General features: G+C 41.5%; 1 long non-coding RNA gene across 1 annotated transcript in view; it reads right to left on the bottom strand.

Moving 5' to 3' along the window:
* Positions 1-8,899: 8,899 nt before the first annotated feature.
* The window catches only part of LOC108587387, a 129,109-nt gene continuing 121,757 nt past the window's right edge, over positions 8,900-16,251 (bottom strand). The window contains exon 3 of the long non-coding RNA XR_001905954.3: positions 8,900-13,169. This is a non-coding gene — a long non-coding RNA (uncharacterized LOC108587387). The remainder of the gene's footprint in view (positions 13,170-16,251) is intronic.

Here is a 16,251-nt window from a genome sequence, read left to right as displayed (position 1 = left end):
CAGAACTCAGGTTTTTTCTAATACATGACAGGGTCTTACTGAATTAATTGAAGTCTAACTTCTGATGGGCTTGAAAACAAAGCATAAATGTCAAACAGGCCTTTACTAGGCATGTGTGATGCACCTTACTTAAAAAGAGCTTGCTGTACATTTCTCAAAGTAGATGACAATCTATTGATAAGCATTATATTCCCAAGGGAATGGGCACTCTTCAGGAACCGACCTAGTCTTTAATTGGCAGGGAACTAGAGACTATTAAGACAGACCTGTACCCAACTAGACTCTTATCCTACTCTCTCCCAGTTTCTCAATTCCCAGAGTCCAGGCTCTCACAATGAACAAACTCTAAAATGAGTGATTGCTTGCACATTTCCCATGCTCCAGGCAATGAGCAATTTTGCTTGCCTTATTGCATTTACCCTCACACTAATACTACAAGGTAGACTTGAGACTCTATTTTCCAGCTGAGGAAATTGTGGTTCACAAAGGTAAGAAAATTGGCTCCAGGTCACCCAGAGCATGGGCATCAGAGTTGGAATTTAAACTGGGCCTCTCTGACTCCAAAGCCAGTCTCCTAACCATTGTGCTGCAAACTGGGTTAGCTCCCTGCTTTTCCCTCACACTCTGTGACTGGGTTCAGCAAAATTGTCTCCAAAGCATGGCCCACCAAAGTCAGGGATGACAGTAGCAGTGTTTTGTGCACACCACTTCCAAGGTCAATCATTCACATGGTCATGCCACTGATACCAGCGACCTCCGCCCCTCGAAGCAGTGCTGCCCCTCCTACTACTACTACTTACAACTTTTCTGGGCCTCTTCTTTTTTTGTAAACAGATTCAGCACAATCAAATTTTCCCATTATATTAGCCAGCTACAGGGCACCACGTCTCTCAAATGGAAAATTATTATAAATAACTTTTTTCTTCCTCTGTGTGTACATGTTTCAGAAAATAGAGATGTTTCATTTCTCCAACATATCATCTCTTTGGGCAGCTTTGGTGAACAAGTTGAATCTCACCTATAACTTTTCCTGCATTTTCTTCGAAGAACATTGTTTCCTACAATGACTTTTATTCAGTTGAATTTAAAACCCCAGATGAAAGTAAATACATGTCAGTCAGCAGGCAATTCACACACACACACATACACAAAAGGAAGGCTTCCAAGCAGATGAGATAGTTACACTAAATTTAATTCAATCCAACAAGCCTTTGTTGGATATCTTTAGGAAAACAAGACAAAGAAAGAGAACTTTTGCTTCCTGAGCATCAACTATGTGCCAGGCCAGTGCTAGGTGCTTCATAACTCTGCTGTAGGATATTTTCCTCATTTTTAAAATAAGCCTGATACCACTCCAACATGTGAAGTGTAAAAAGATGTATGAGAAATGAGGTTCATAGCAAATGATGAATATCAGTTAGAGAAATCTGAAATTCCTTCAGTCATAGGGAGCAATCTGGTCACAGACTTTAACAGGCTCCACCATCAGACTTAGGTACCCAAAGCTCCAGGTGGCACAAGCAGGAAATCAGCAGCCTCTTCCCAGCTGCAGGTGTGTGTGGGGATGCGGGAGGTGTCTGGAGACTGTGAGCCTCAGACTGGTGACTATTTGGATCCACCCTGCCTTTTTGGCTCAGTCTCTGTGATTGAACTCCTTGGTCCCTGTTAATAATTTGAACCCACCATGCACACACCTGGCCAGATTCCAGTTCTCTTCTCTAACCTCCTGTCCTGCCCCTACTTCCCTGGCACCAGCCTGGGCTTGGCCAGGAATGAACCATCTGCAGGAGCACAGAACATAACAGTGAGAGTTTCCTCCCTGTGCCAGGGCATTCCTAAGTCCCCCAGGTCTGGTCTTCCCATGTTCTGAAGAAACCCATAATGTGGGCATCTGTGCACTCCTCAGCTTGGAAGAGAACGTTGGGCTCTGCTTCCCCATCCCATTGCCATACCAGCCTGTGTTCCTTTTGTCCAGTCTTGTTGCCCTACACCAGATAACTGATGTGTGAAATATGCAATAATCTCTCAGGGATAAGGTTGCAGATGTTTATCCTGTGCCTCTTGGCTCTTCTTTTGATTCTCTGAGGCTGGGACACTGAGGTCCTTAGTTTCCCCAACTCTTTTTGGAGACTAAGACTGAGTAGAATGGCTTTTAGCCTAGGGTTATTCCAGGGTATCTGCCAAGTAGGTTGAATTCTGGAGCTAGTACCATTTCCTCTGCTAGTGAGTGTTGCAGGAAGTCAGGGACTCCAAATGGAGGAACCAGCTGGAGCCATGGCAGAGGAACATAAATTGTGAAGATTTCATTTTAATATGGACACATATCAGTTCCCAAAATTAATACTTTTATAATTTCTTACTCCTGTCTTTACTGCAATCTCTAAACATAAATTGTGAAGATTTCATGGACATTTATCAGTTCCCAAGTAATACTCTTATAATTGCTTAGACCTGTCTTACTTTAATCTCTTAATACTGCTATCTTTGTAAGCTGAGGATGTACGTCACCTCAGGACCACTATAATTGTATCTAACTGTGCAAATTGATTGTAAAACATGTGTGTTTGAACAATATGAAATCAGTGCACCTTGAAAAAGAACAGAATAACAGCGATTTCAGGAAACAAGGGAAGACAACCATAAGGTCTGACTGCCTGTGGGGTCGGGCAGAATAGAGCCATATTTTTCTTCTTGCAGAGAGCCTATAAATGGACATGCGAGTACGGAAGATATCGCTGAATTCTTTTCCTAGCAAGGAATATTAATAATTAGGACCCTGGGAAAGGAATGCATTCCTGCAGGGAGGTCTATAAACAGCTGCTCTGGGAGTGTCTGTCTTATGCGGTTGAGATAAGGATTGAAATATGCCCTGGTCTCCTGCAGTACCCTCAGGCTTATTAGGTGGAGAATTATTACACTTCCTGGTAAATTTGAGGTCAGACTGGTTCTCTGCTGTCGAACCCTGTTTTCTGTTGTTTAAGATGTTTATCAAGACAATACATGCACAGCTGAACATAGACCCTTGTCAGGAGTGTTTGATTTCGTCCTTTGTCTTGTGATCTTTGCTTTGCCTTTTGCCTTGTGATCTTTGTTGGCCTCAGAAGCATGTGATCTTTGTTCTCCTTTTTGCCCTTTGAAGCATGTGATCTTTGTGACCTACTTCCTGTTCATACCCCCCCTCCTCTTTTGAATTCCTTAATAAAAACCTGCTGGCTTTGTGGCTCGGGTAGGTATCACAATCCTACCCATATGTGATGTCACCCCCGGAGTCCCAGCTGTAAAATTCCTCTCTTTGTACTCTTTCTCTTTATTTCTCAGCCAGTGGACACTTAGGGAAAATAGAAATAACCTACATTGAAATATTGGGGGCGGGTTCCCCCAATAAGTGAGAAGTCACCAATGTTGGTTGAGTACTGCTCTGGGATTCTTTATTACCAGTGAGTATTGGTAACCCTCAAAGAAGTTTGAAGTGGATGAGGATTAGCTGTTCCCCCTACTCTTGTCACTAGGTTATATTAAAAGCATGTCTTAGACCAAAATCTATCACAAGATGGGATATCATGAAATAACCACTCACTGGGAAAGATGACACAAATAGTTTATACAACCTTCTCTGACAGCCTGAAAAGCCAGGCTTTTTCTTCCAGGGATCACAAAGATTTCTTGAAAGCTCAAAAGTGGCAAATATCAAAATTCCAAGTACAGGGTTCTATTTATGTACAACTTAGAATCCAGCATTCACAGTGGAACATGAGATGCTTAGGGAGTTAGCCCAAGGTACTCCTAAAAGTGAAGGGCACAGGCCTCACTGGGCTTCATAACCTATTCATCAAAGGCAGAGTGTTTCTAAGAATCAGACACAAATTCCAAATATCTTCACTTTGATCAAAAAGAGCTCTTTTTACATATTTATCAGGCTAATTAACAAGTCATTGGTCTTACCAATAGGAATTCCTTTCTGACATTTGGTATGTTTATTATTCACTCCTCCTTTGATTTAAGAGAGATCAGATAACAAAGGTGCTTTAGCAGTTGCCTCTGGGTTTCAGCTCTTCCATGCTAAAATCCAAAAAAAAATTCTGAAAGCTGAAAGATTTGATAACATGTTTGGAGGCAAAATCTGACCCTATATGAACTTCTTGGGTAGCAAAACCTCACCTGAACAATAGTAAGGTCATTTATGGCCTTACAAACCCCATTTCAATTGACCATTATCATGTGTTACTGCAAAATATTAATACATTTTGTTACTGGGTCCTGCCACAGGTCCCAGTGAGCCATACATAATATCCAGTACAGGCACATCATTGCTTTTCTAAAATACAAAAATCTCTGAATTCTTAAATATATCTCCCCTCGTTGGATTCAGATAAGTGATCCCACAGACGAGTGAAATTGAAGGTGATTACTCCTAGATCTGCTTGACTAAGGAGTTGACAAAGAGATGTGCAGACTGAGTAGCCTCTGGCACTTACTCCTCCATTTCTCTCTTATCTAATTCCCAGGACTGATGGATTACAGCCTAAGAGCCCATTTCAAACTGCTTTTTCCTGTGCATTTAGAAGTGAAATGCTGACCTGAAAAGTGCCTGCAGGGAAAGAAGCATGAGCAATTAAAGTAAATCCACAGTACTTATGCTCCTCATACTAGGGATTATCCACACCCCCTCCTTCAACTTCTCAAAACTGAGAGAACCAGACCAGGGTCTGTCTTCAGACAGAGAGAGAAGCAAATACCTCCACGGGAGTTTGAGCTGAAAATGATAAGACTCCTGTAACTACCTCAAATACAAGACAAGAAACTTGGAAGGTGCACAAAAGCTAAAGGTGAAGAAGCACTGAATAAAGAATTTAAAATAAGCACACTCAATACACATAAAGAGCTAAGGAAGGATATTAACTATGTAAAACAAAGACAGGACAAGATTTTAAAAAATAATAATAAAAGAAAAACAAAAGGAAAGATTAGGTATGGAATAGACAATAGTTGAAAGAAGGAAAACAGTACGGAATAGATGGCTAAATAACAGAATAAAATAAGCTTCAGAATTAAATCGTGAATTATAAAGCAAATTGAGAAACTTTTCAAGAAGGCATTAGTTAGAAGGTGTCTTAGTTCATATACTGCTATAACAGAATACGTGAGACTGGAAATTTATAAAGAATAGAAATTTTATTACAGTTCTACAGATTGGGATGTCTAAGGTTAAGGGCCTTCATCTTGTGAGGGCCTTCTTGCTGTGTCATCTATTAGTGGAAGAGAAGAGATTATACACAAGTGAGACAGGATGGGGAGAAACAGACCCTTTTATTAGGAATCCATGTGCATAAAACCAGCATTAATTCATTCATGAGGACAAAGGCCTCATGATCTAATCACCTCTAAAAAGGACACACCTTTCAACACTGTTGCATTGGGGATTAAGTTTCCAACACATAAACTTTGGGGAACATAGTCAAACCATAGCATTAGGCATTAAGAGATGGGGAACAGTAAATACTAAATATTTTCTCCTTTATTTTATCAAATATGAATTTAATTGAAGTTTTTCCTGATATTAAACCATCCTTATCTTATATTTTACTGGTTTCTTAAAACTATAAGCTAGGTTAATAACATTTTTTAATATACTGTTCATTGTTTTTTTTAAAATTACTGTTTTACTAGCCTTTTAAAAATAATTGAATAAGTTTTACTCTTTTTCTTTTCTCTGGAAGACAGTGTAAATTATCTTTTTCTTTAAAACTCATTTATAAAAGTATTTGGTTCAAGTAATTCATACATAACTATGTTGTATCTATACTAAATCTCTCCATGCTACCCCCTAATTCACTAATTCTCCTTTCAACTGCACACTAAACTAGAGGATTCCCCCTTCCTTTACTTTTTTGTTTATCTTCTTTCTTTTGTCCCTTGCCACCTTCAGACAATGTTTCAGATATTTCAGCCTGCTTTTACCACATTTTGTCATCGAGGATCCCAGTAGGAAACAAATGACACATTCAAAATGTTCAAAGGGTTTAATAAAGGGTCTATTTCCAGAGGTTAGGGCAGGGTATGAGCAGACCACAAGAACAGTGAGGTACACTGGGCTATAACTTACAGAGGGGCTACAACTTACCCATAGGCCTATACCATAGGATAGATAGGACTAGGGAAAGGAGTGATGATCAGAACCTGGAAGTCTTATGGAGACTACCTTGGCCTTCTGTTTGAAGGTACAGCCCAACTGAGGTGTAAGCTGACAGCAAGAGATTAAATACTGTAAACACCTTGCTCTCACTTTCTTTCCTCCTATAGCAATCAAATTGGAGAGCAAACCTGGAAAGGTCATCAAATTTACTCAGCACTCTGATCTTCACCCAAATCATGAAAAGCATGAATGTTCAATAACCCAGTGTTTCACAGCCAACTTGACATAGATACAATGCATGATAGGAAGCAGTTGAAGACAATTTAGCGCACTTGTAATCACACATTTTCTCATTTGTTTTTGTCAGTTCCCAAGGAAGCAAGACTGTTTCCATCATCTTCCTACCACCAGCACTCAAACCAAAACCTAGAATACAGCAAGTGTTCAGTAACTTGTAGATGAATGACAGTAACAACACAGTGCGACCTTATATGGGTCCCATGATTTTTTAGCTCTAGTTTTATTTAATTTTTTGAGAATGAGAAGCTGGATTGGATGATCTCTAAATTTCTTGAGAACAATGGTAGTCCTTATGTCTATGACTCTAAGACCTTCCATTCATCCTTGTCAATGAACGTTGAAAACATTCTTTGTTGTTCAGAGGCCTGGGTATTCCGGTTGACCTCCAAATACTTTCACAGAAACTAGAGTCTTTGGACAAAGTTAACAAGTGAGCCCAGAATCTCCACTGTCTAAATACCCTCACAGTTGAATAGCTCATTCATGTTTTTGTTAATTCATGACTCCCTTATCCCATCTGCCCTGCTGTGGCCTCCAAGGACAAATTTCCAGCTATTCAGAAAGCCACAGCTGCCTCCACTGCATGACTACAATGATTTCTTGAGAAGCCAAGGATATTTTAAGAGAAAGACCTTTGGATTTATTTCATCTCATGCTTTATTGGCACAAAAGATATTCTGTGCACACACCTAATATAGAGAAAGGAACTAACATTTGTGAATGAAGCACCTGTTCTTTTACTTCACTGGATCCTTACAAGAGTCCCGTGTAAGAAGGAGATGGGATTGCCTGGTCTGTATATGAAGCTCTAAGCAGATAATTCACTGCTAACGTCACCTGGCAAATGAGCAGCAGAGCAGAGAAGGAGAAAAAAATTCCAGCTTTCCTGACCCTAATCTAGCATTGTTTCTAAGAGTGTTTGTTGGATGATTCTGGGCGTCACACCTCTGTTGGGCTGATTTGGTGTTTTGAACATGTCTACCCTAACCAAAGATGGTTCAAAACCCTCTGCACTTGCTGCTTGGTGGCTGAAAGAATCTAACACACAGTCTGTAATAGTAATAATAACAATAGTAATATTATTTAATTCAATTTAAATTGAATTGAAGAGTAATGACAATAATTGCAGTTAGTATTTTGGCAGAGTCACTCTATGCCTGGCCCTGTACTCAGAAATTTACCAAAATCAACTCTTTTTAATCTCACAGTAGCCTTCTGTTGTAGATATTAATATTATCCCAGTTCTGCCAATGAGAAAACTGAGACACAAGTCAAATCACTTGGCTAAGGTCATACAGGCAATAAGTGGCCAAGCTGAGCTTCGCACAGACAGTCTGGTTTCTGAGTCCATGTGGTCTACCATTACTCTATCATCTCTCTCAACTACCTTGCAGAAAAAGAGGGAAGTACGGCATTAATAGCACATAATAAATAAGAAAACCAAGGCTTGGGAGATGGAAGTGACTTCTTGATAAACAACATGCTGTCTAAGCTATTAATAAACAGGTCTAACCTGCCTTCAGAGCCAAGATTCTTACCCAGGTCCATCATCCTGAGAATATACGTCTATTTCTACTTCTTTGGGTACTTGTGGGGACTAAGCAAAATGATGGACATATAATTTATTGTAAAGATAGTATCTTGGCTATCACTGGTTTCTTTGCTTTTTTTCCTCTCACTTTTAATGCCTCATGACCTTTTACTAAGTGGTAGAACCAGGACTCAAACATAGTTTTTGCAACTCAGCCCCCAAGTTCTACTGTGAATATACATAACTATTGTCAGTGCGCTGCCAACTGCTTTCAGCTGTATGTGAATGAGTTGATGAGCTTCTCTACAAGGAGTAAGGTACAGAATAGACTTCTGGAAGGGGAAATAGAGCAGCTACCCCAAAGGCAACCTTGATTGGAAATTCCATATAGTTCAAGCTAAACTGAAAGCCCAGATACTACCAAGACATGGGATCAAGTATCAGATGAAGGAGGGAGGACCCCAGGAAAAATCCAGATGGCAGCCTTGTAATGGGCAGTAGAGAAATACGTCACTCTTCATCACTCATCACCCTTTCAACAGATGACTATGGGGCACCCATATGTGCCAGCTAATATGAATCTAAGGCAGTAGACTTTTGAATCCTACACTCTGAGAATTTACAGTTTAAGGGAAGATGGGGATAAGTAAGGAGAAACTTGCAATGCGAGGTGAGAAGGGCTGTAGTGGAGCAGTGTGCCCACCATTGGAAGCACTTGAAAATCACCTGGACAGCTTTTTTTTTTTCTTTTAGACAGATTCTTGCTCTTTCCCCAGGCTGGAGTGCAGTGGCGCCATCTTGACTCACTGCAACCTTCCCATTCTGGGTTCTAGTGATTCTCGTGCCTCAGCCTCCTGAGTAGCTGGGACTACAGGTGCATGCCACCATACCTGGCTAATTTTTGTATTTTTAGTAGAGACAAGGTTTCACCATGTTGGCCAGAATGGTCTTGATCTCTTGACCTTGTGATCCTCTCACCTCAGCCTCCCAAAGTGCTAGGATTACAGGCTTGAGCCACTGCCAGCTTTTTAAAATTGGTGATGCCCAAGGGCTATTCCAGACTACTGGAATGGGAATCTCTAGTGGTGGAAACTAAAAATTATCATTTCTTAAAAGCTGCCAGGTGAGTGTGTGGCTGGTGTTGACAAGCACTGCCAGAGCAGGAAGCACAGGATGCCATGTGGGGCCTTGGAGGAGTCGCCAGCACCACCTTAGAGAAGAGGGCAGACTGCTGGCAGGAAGGGGTAGATGAGCTGAGACCTAAAGGAGGAGAAAGCCAGGCTCAGGGGAGGCGGACAAAAGGGAAAGGAGTGTTAAGAATCTCTTAAGAGAAACTTGAATTCCTGGAATAATTTCGATTCCTGTTTTAACTTGACCACTTGTTCTCATCTCTCACACTACACTGGCCCCAGTGTCTCTGCCTAATGAGATGCAGTCTGACCATATTAGGATGGAAACCACTGCCACACAATCTGAGAATCAGTCTTTTGGCAGCTCTCCTATTCCTTTATGGAGAGTAGCTGACGAAGGCCAGAGACAGACTTCAGACCCACTAGAACATTCCAACACTCAGTTCCTCAAATGCAACCTCTCTGCGGAATGAGATGATTAAAAGGGAACTCTAAGGGGAAGTCAGGTCAGTCAACTGAGACTCACTAGCAGATCTCAGTGTCAATACCACTTCCTCTGAGAAGCTGTCCCTGATCTACCAAATGCTAGATCTTCATCATTGCAGTGCTGCATCATTGCATCATTGCATCATTGCACACCTGCACTGCTCTTTGTAGCATTCATTATATTTGCGGTTATTTGGTCAATATCTGTCTTCCTTGAATGTCTTTGTATTAGTCAAAGTCCTCTAGAGGGACAGGACTAATAGGATATATGTACATATGGAAGGCAGTTTATTAAGGAGAGCTGACCCACACAATCACAAGGTAAAGTTCTACAATAGGACATTTGCAAATTGAGGAGCAAGGAAGCCAATGGTGGATCAGTCTGACTCCCAAAACCTCAAAAGTAAGGAAACTGAAAGTGTAGTTTTGGTCTGTGGCCAAAGGCTTGAGAGCCCCTGGTAAGTAAGTCCAAGAGTCCAAAAGCTGAAGAACTTGGAGTCTGATGTTTGAGGGCAGAAAACATATAGTATGGGAGAAAGATGAATGCCAGAAGACTTAGCCAGCCTAGTCCTTCCACATTCCCTTGCCTGCTTTTATTGTAGCTGTTTTGGCAACTGGTTAGATGGCACCCACCAAGACTGAGGGTGGGTCTGCCTCTCCCAGTCCACCAACTCAAATGTCAATCTTCTTTGGCAACACCCTCACAGACACATCCGGGAACAATACTTTGCATCCTTCAATCCAATCAAGTTGATACTCAGTATTAACCATCACAATCTTTAAGGCCATGAAAGCAGGAATCTATATATCTTAGTTACAGCTGTATTCCAAGAACTTAATATCATACCTGGCACATAGTTGGTGTTCAAAAAATATTGGTTGGGTAAATAAGTAGGTCGATTTATAAATAAATGGATGGGTGGAGATTGGAGTGATAGAGCAGCACCATTTATAGGATTCTCTTCTCCTTGAAGTACACCTAAGGTCTGACATCAAGTCCTGCAGGAGAACAGGGGGCTATTTTCATTTCAAGATACCTTTGTCCTTACCTGGGGTTAACAAACCAGCTACAGATAGGTAAGGATAGCTACAGGCAGACTTGCATTTCTTTGTATCTTCAGCAACTTGCATAAAACCACAGAGCCTCAATTTCCCGTCTTTTAAATTGAAAATAGTACACCTGCTTTACAGGGATTTTCTAAGAGAAAATTTTAAAAGCTTCATATATTCTGCTGAGCACTTGGTTGAAATGCAAGTGAGAAATACTCCCTCCTCATCCTATTTCTCTGTTCAGTTTTTTCACCAAAATAGATATCTGGCTTTGAGGAGATGAGCATATAGCACTCCTTTCTTCCTTTCCTGAGTTCAGAACATTTTAAGAAATGGAAGCCAGAGAAATGAAGTCCAAAATAACAGCTTAATTATTGATCAACCTATATCAGAAGGTGTGGCTTAGATGTGTGGCCTCATGGGGCTTGCTAATTAGACAGAGCCATTCGCCCACCATTGGCTTGGCTGAGCCACTGTAAGACCTCATTTTCCAAGTCCAGCACACTGCATGCACTGTCAAAAATGATTCTGGGCCTGGGAGAGGATTATAATTTCCCACCTCTTTGACCTCAGGCTTGGTCATATAACTTCTGAGAACAATAAAATTGCAAGCAAAAGTGATGACTAAAACTTCTGAGTAGAAGCTCTTGAAGTCAGAGGGTGTTTGTCTTGTCTTTTAATCCCTCTGCTATAAGACCAGTGTCTTAGCTAGAGCCACCATAATAAAATGCCATAGACTGGGTGGTTCAAACAACAGAAATATACTTTCTTGCAGTTCTGGAACCTGGAAGTCTGAGATCTGGGTATCAGCATGGTCAGGTTCTGGTGAGGGCTCTCTTTCCTGGCTGCTTACGATCGTGTCCTCACAAGGCCAGAAAGAGAGTAAGAGAGACAGAGACAGAGAAGGAGAGATCCCTGGAGTCTCTTCTTATAAGGGTACTAATCCTGAGGGTCCCACCCTCATAACTGTATCTAAACATGATTATTCCGAAGGCCACATCTCCAAATAGCATCCCATTGTGAGTTCAGATTTTAACATATGAATTTTGGGGCAATGTAATTCATTCCACAGTATCCAGCAATGTTCCAGAAATAGACTCTTTATAAGCCTGGACCAGGAGTGAAGACCCTGTGAGACAAAGACAACAGCTGATTCATGAAGGACAGGTATCTTGGTACTCATAAGAGACCGAAGCACTGAGGTTATTAGTATGGCAGCATGCCCTAGCCCATCTTGACTGCAATACTACCCTAGTCTCTATCATATTTCCACGTGAACTTACCCCATGGGTGTTTTAGGCCATTTTTTCATTGCTATAAAGAAACATATAAAACTAGATAATTTATAGGAAAAGAGGATTAATTGGCTCATGGTTCCGCAGGCTATATAGGAAGCGTAGCACTTGCATCTGCTTCTGGGAAGGCCTCAGGAAGCTTTTACTCATGGCAGAGGGTGAAGTGGGAACAGGCACATCACACAGCCAGAGCAGAAGCAAGAGAGAGAGAAGTGCCATGTGCTTTTAAATGACTAAATTTCATGAGAACTTACTATTACAAGAACAGCATCAAGGGGGTGGTGCTAAAATACTCATGAGAAATTAACCACCACGATCTAATCAACTCCCACCAGGTCCCACCCCCAACACCGGGGATTATAATTCAACATGAGATTTGGGTAGGGACAAATATACCAACTATATCAACGGGTGAATGGAAAAATCCACCCTCTCTATGGACAGACAGTTTTGAAAGAGGGGAGAGAAGAGACAGAGTCGGACATGCTCTGTTTCTTTCCCCAAATTCAGCCATTAGTTAAGTTACTTCTACTTCAGTCATGGATTGTCCCCTGTTGCAGGGAGGAGTAAAAATTCCCTTCTAATTATGGAAACCTATTCAGTGCAAGTAAAGTGAACTTATTTTCATGCAGGTATGAATAGAGCAGGACACTGATGCTGAGCAGAGGAATGTCAAGATATCATTAAATAGCCATACAAACTATCTGTATAATAGGGATTTTAGTATTCTAATTTGTAACCCAGAGTTTGGAGTGTTCTACAACATATCCTATCCTAAGCATTGATTCCCAGTGCTACATTTTTACTCACTCTTTGGTTATTACCATAAGGTCTCTTAAAGGATGGTACTTTAAATATGGTACTTTAAAGGATGGTACAGGTCTAATTTAGATCATATTCCTCACAAAACCTCTTGCCACTCCAACCACACATGATCAGCTCTTGGCATTCATAAGTTCTCAGTAAATAATTGTTCTGTATGCTTTTCAACTGGAGATGTGGCTCCCAGCACCTGCTCCCTTCTTTCTGTGCTTCTCTAGAACAACTTCCAAGAGCCCTGGGGCCAGTGAGAAGGCATAATCCAATCCCTTTCTACAGCATCATGCATTTCTGACAGTCCTGAATCTCTCCTCATTGTGCTCCCTCCTGGCCAGGGATCCACCAGCTCACTGTCACAGCTGCTCCTGCCAAATTCTATCCTCGTGAGTGTACTTGGCTCTTCTGCAGCATTATCTCCAATCCCCCTGCCAAGAACAGAGGAAGGTAAATGACACTGTGCACAAATGAAATGAAGCCCAATACAAAAATTGTGCTGTAATTTTTTTAGACCTAGATTCAATAAATAGACGAGTCAGGAAGAATCTTGCATAACATTTGGCCAAACCTCCTAACTTCCCACATTGAGAAAAATAAGACTGAAAGAGTCTGTGGGATTTGTTCATGGTGCCCAGTAGGGAGAGTCATGAGTCTTTCCACGTTGCCCTGAGGAGCACTGATCACTTAGAGTGCTGCACACCTCATAAATATTCTCATGCTATAAAGATGTGTGTAAATACTTTAATTCACCTCCACAGTCAGCAAACCAAACATCTCAGTCAATAAATATTTTCCTTATGTCAGATCATCTAGTAGAGTAGAGGAAAGCTTTGCTACATTCTGCACCAATGGAGTCTGGACCTTAAGAAGCCTTTCATGTTTCAGTTTGCTCTGTCATCTTCATGGCTAGCAGAGGACAGACCACCAGTCCAAGATAGAGGATGAGATACATGTGGAACAGAACTGCCCAAACCAAGTCCAACCTAGGTCAGCCAATCTCCAGCAAAGACACAGACACATAAGAGAGCCCAACCAAGCCAAGCTTGTATCAGCTGCACCCCAGCCAACTTGCAGTCATATGAGCAGTAAAGAATAAGTGCTGTTTTAACCACCATTTACTGGGGTAGCTTGATACCTGTGATGATTAATTTTATGTGTAAATTTGACTAAGCCATGAGATGCCCAGATATTTGGTCAAATATTATTTCTGGGTGGGCCTGCAAGGGGGTTTCTGGATAATATAAATATTTCAATCAGGAGACTGAGTGAGCAGATTGGCCTTCCCAATGTGGGTGGGCCTCACCCAATCTGATGAAGACCTAACTGGGATAAAAAGCTGAGTAGGAAAGAATTCTATTCTCTGCCTGACTGACTTTGAGCTGGGACATCAGTCTCCTCCTGCCTTCAAACTCGAACTCAAACTGAAACTTACACCATTTGGTTCTTTGGGTTCTTAGACCTTTAAACTGGGAACTTCAACTGGAAATATACCACTGGCTCTCCCAGATCTCTAGCTTGCTGACTGCAGATCTTGGACTTTTCAGCCTCCATAATCATGTGAGCCAATTTCTTACAGTAAATCTTTCTTCAGATAGATAGATAGATAGATAGATAGATAGATAGATAGATAGATAGATAGATAGATTATAGAGGTATTTTCTTATTGCTCTGTTTCTCTGGAGAACTCAGACTAACACAATACCCCAATTAATGAGGTAGCTTGACACTCCGATTAATGAGGGAATTATTATCTAGCCTCTTCTCTTCCATCCCTATCACCTCTAACAAACTTTAGAGCTCCATTTTTCTTTCCCCTAAACTTTTTCCACCTCTTATTAATGGCCTACCTGCTTCTTTTTCCATCCTTTTCTAATCCATCTTCCTCATTATTATAAAATTGTTGTCTAGAAGACCATCTGTCTAACTTTCCCTCCTGTGAAAAGTCCATGAGTCATAACAACAGTAGCAACACTCATATAGCCACACAAGGTTAAAAGCACAGTTTTCAATGTTTTACATAATTCAACTCATTAAATAATCCCAACAACCCTATAAAGTGGATATTTACATTTTTCCCATTTTGCACATGAGGAAACAGCAGAGAGTGATTAAGTCACTTGCCTAACATTAGTGGAACATGGATCCAAGCCTAATAGTCCAGTCTCCGAGGCTCTACTCTATGGTATATCTCAGTCCCTTTTGTCTTCAGGAAAAAAATCCACACTCCTTAGCACAGAGACCGTTCCTGAGGTAATCTGCAGGCCACCACATTGAACAACTCCGAAGAAATCATGCACAGTCTAATGCACCCTGCCTGCCTCTTAAATTCTCATGACTCCATATCTGAAACTATTGTATAACCTGTCCTCCACTCATGAGAAATGACTTAAAATTCTGAAACACACAATAGAATTTCCAACCTCACTGTGTTTACACAGGTACCTGTCTCCACCTGCATGCCCTTCTTCCCAAGACACTTGAAAAACTGCTCTCTTGCGCCTCCACCATCTTGCCAGTTCTGCAATTCCCCTTTTGAGACTCCAGGCAGCAGGCGTGGCTTCCATATGCCCATCGAGGCTGGTCATGGCACCACTCCACTTAACTGGACTGACTAACCCTTCTGCCTCTCTTAGGCCTACAGCTATGTATAAAATCTCGTAGGACCTTAATATATGCTAACTGAATAAACTGAATTAGTGATTAAATAAATACGTCCGTAGGCTTTATAGAAACAAAGAGAGTGTTAGAGATTCCAGAAGATCAACAAGAACCACAGGAATGGCCTAATTCTTGGGTATAGACACAGTGCAGAGCACTCTCCTGCTGATTAGCTAAAGCTTCTAATTCCTCCATTAGCATCTGACTCTTTTAGCTTCAAGTCATGACCAAAGGAAGGAGCAAGTCCCCCTGGGAGGGGTTACACTGAAGCTGGAATCATTAAAATGAACATCAATGAGGAAAAATCAGTTCAGCATTTCCTGGAAAGCAGGCCTCAGAAGGGTCAGAACCTCTGGAGAAGGGGATGGAGGTCGCGGGCTGGAACACTGGGCTACTGAGACACTTCTCAGAGCTTGTCAGACTAAGATCTGGAATAAACAGCCCCGAACTCCTTCCCAGCTCAATGTTCAGTTATTTTATGGTGACCCTTTCTTCTCACAGACTCATCCCTCCACCAGCCACCGTTTTCCCCAGGTTGCGGAAACCATGCAAATGAGTTGCAGTGTTTTTGTAATTGTTGATTCTGTGAGGCTAAGGTGGGTAATAGGAAGAGCACTGATTTGGTGTCAAAGACTCCATATCTAAGCCCTGGATTTGCCATTTCCAAACCGTGTGTTTCTGGACAAATTGCTTTAATGACCAAATATCATAAGCTCTTTCTCTGTGCCAGGCCCTCTGCCCAGGATTTTACATCTAGTGCTTCCAGTGCCTCCTCAGCTCTGTGAAGGAGGCAGCACTGTCGGCATTTCATCCATGAGGAGACAGAGGCCCAGGACCACCAAGGGCATGCCC

This window comes from Papio anubis, chromosome 8 (assembly GCF_008728515.1).
Source record: "Papio anubis isolate 15944 chromosome 8, Panubis1.0, whole genome shotgun sequence".
NCBI lineage: Eukaryota > Metazoa > Chordata > Mammalia > Primates > Cercopithecidae > Papio > Papio anubis.
The sequence above is the reverse complement of the archived record's forward strand: the minus strand, read 5'-3'. Positions and strand labels throughout refer to the sequence as shown.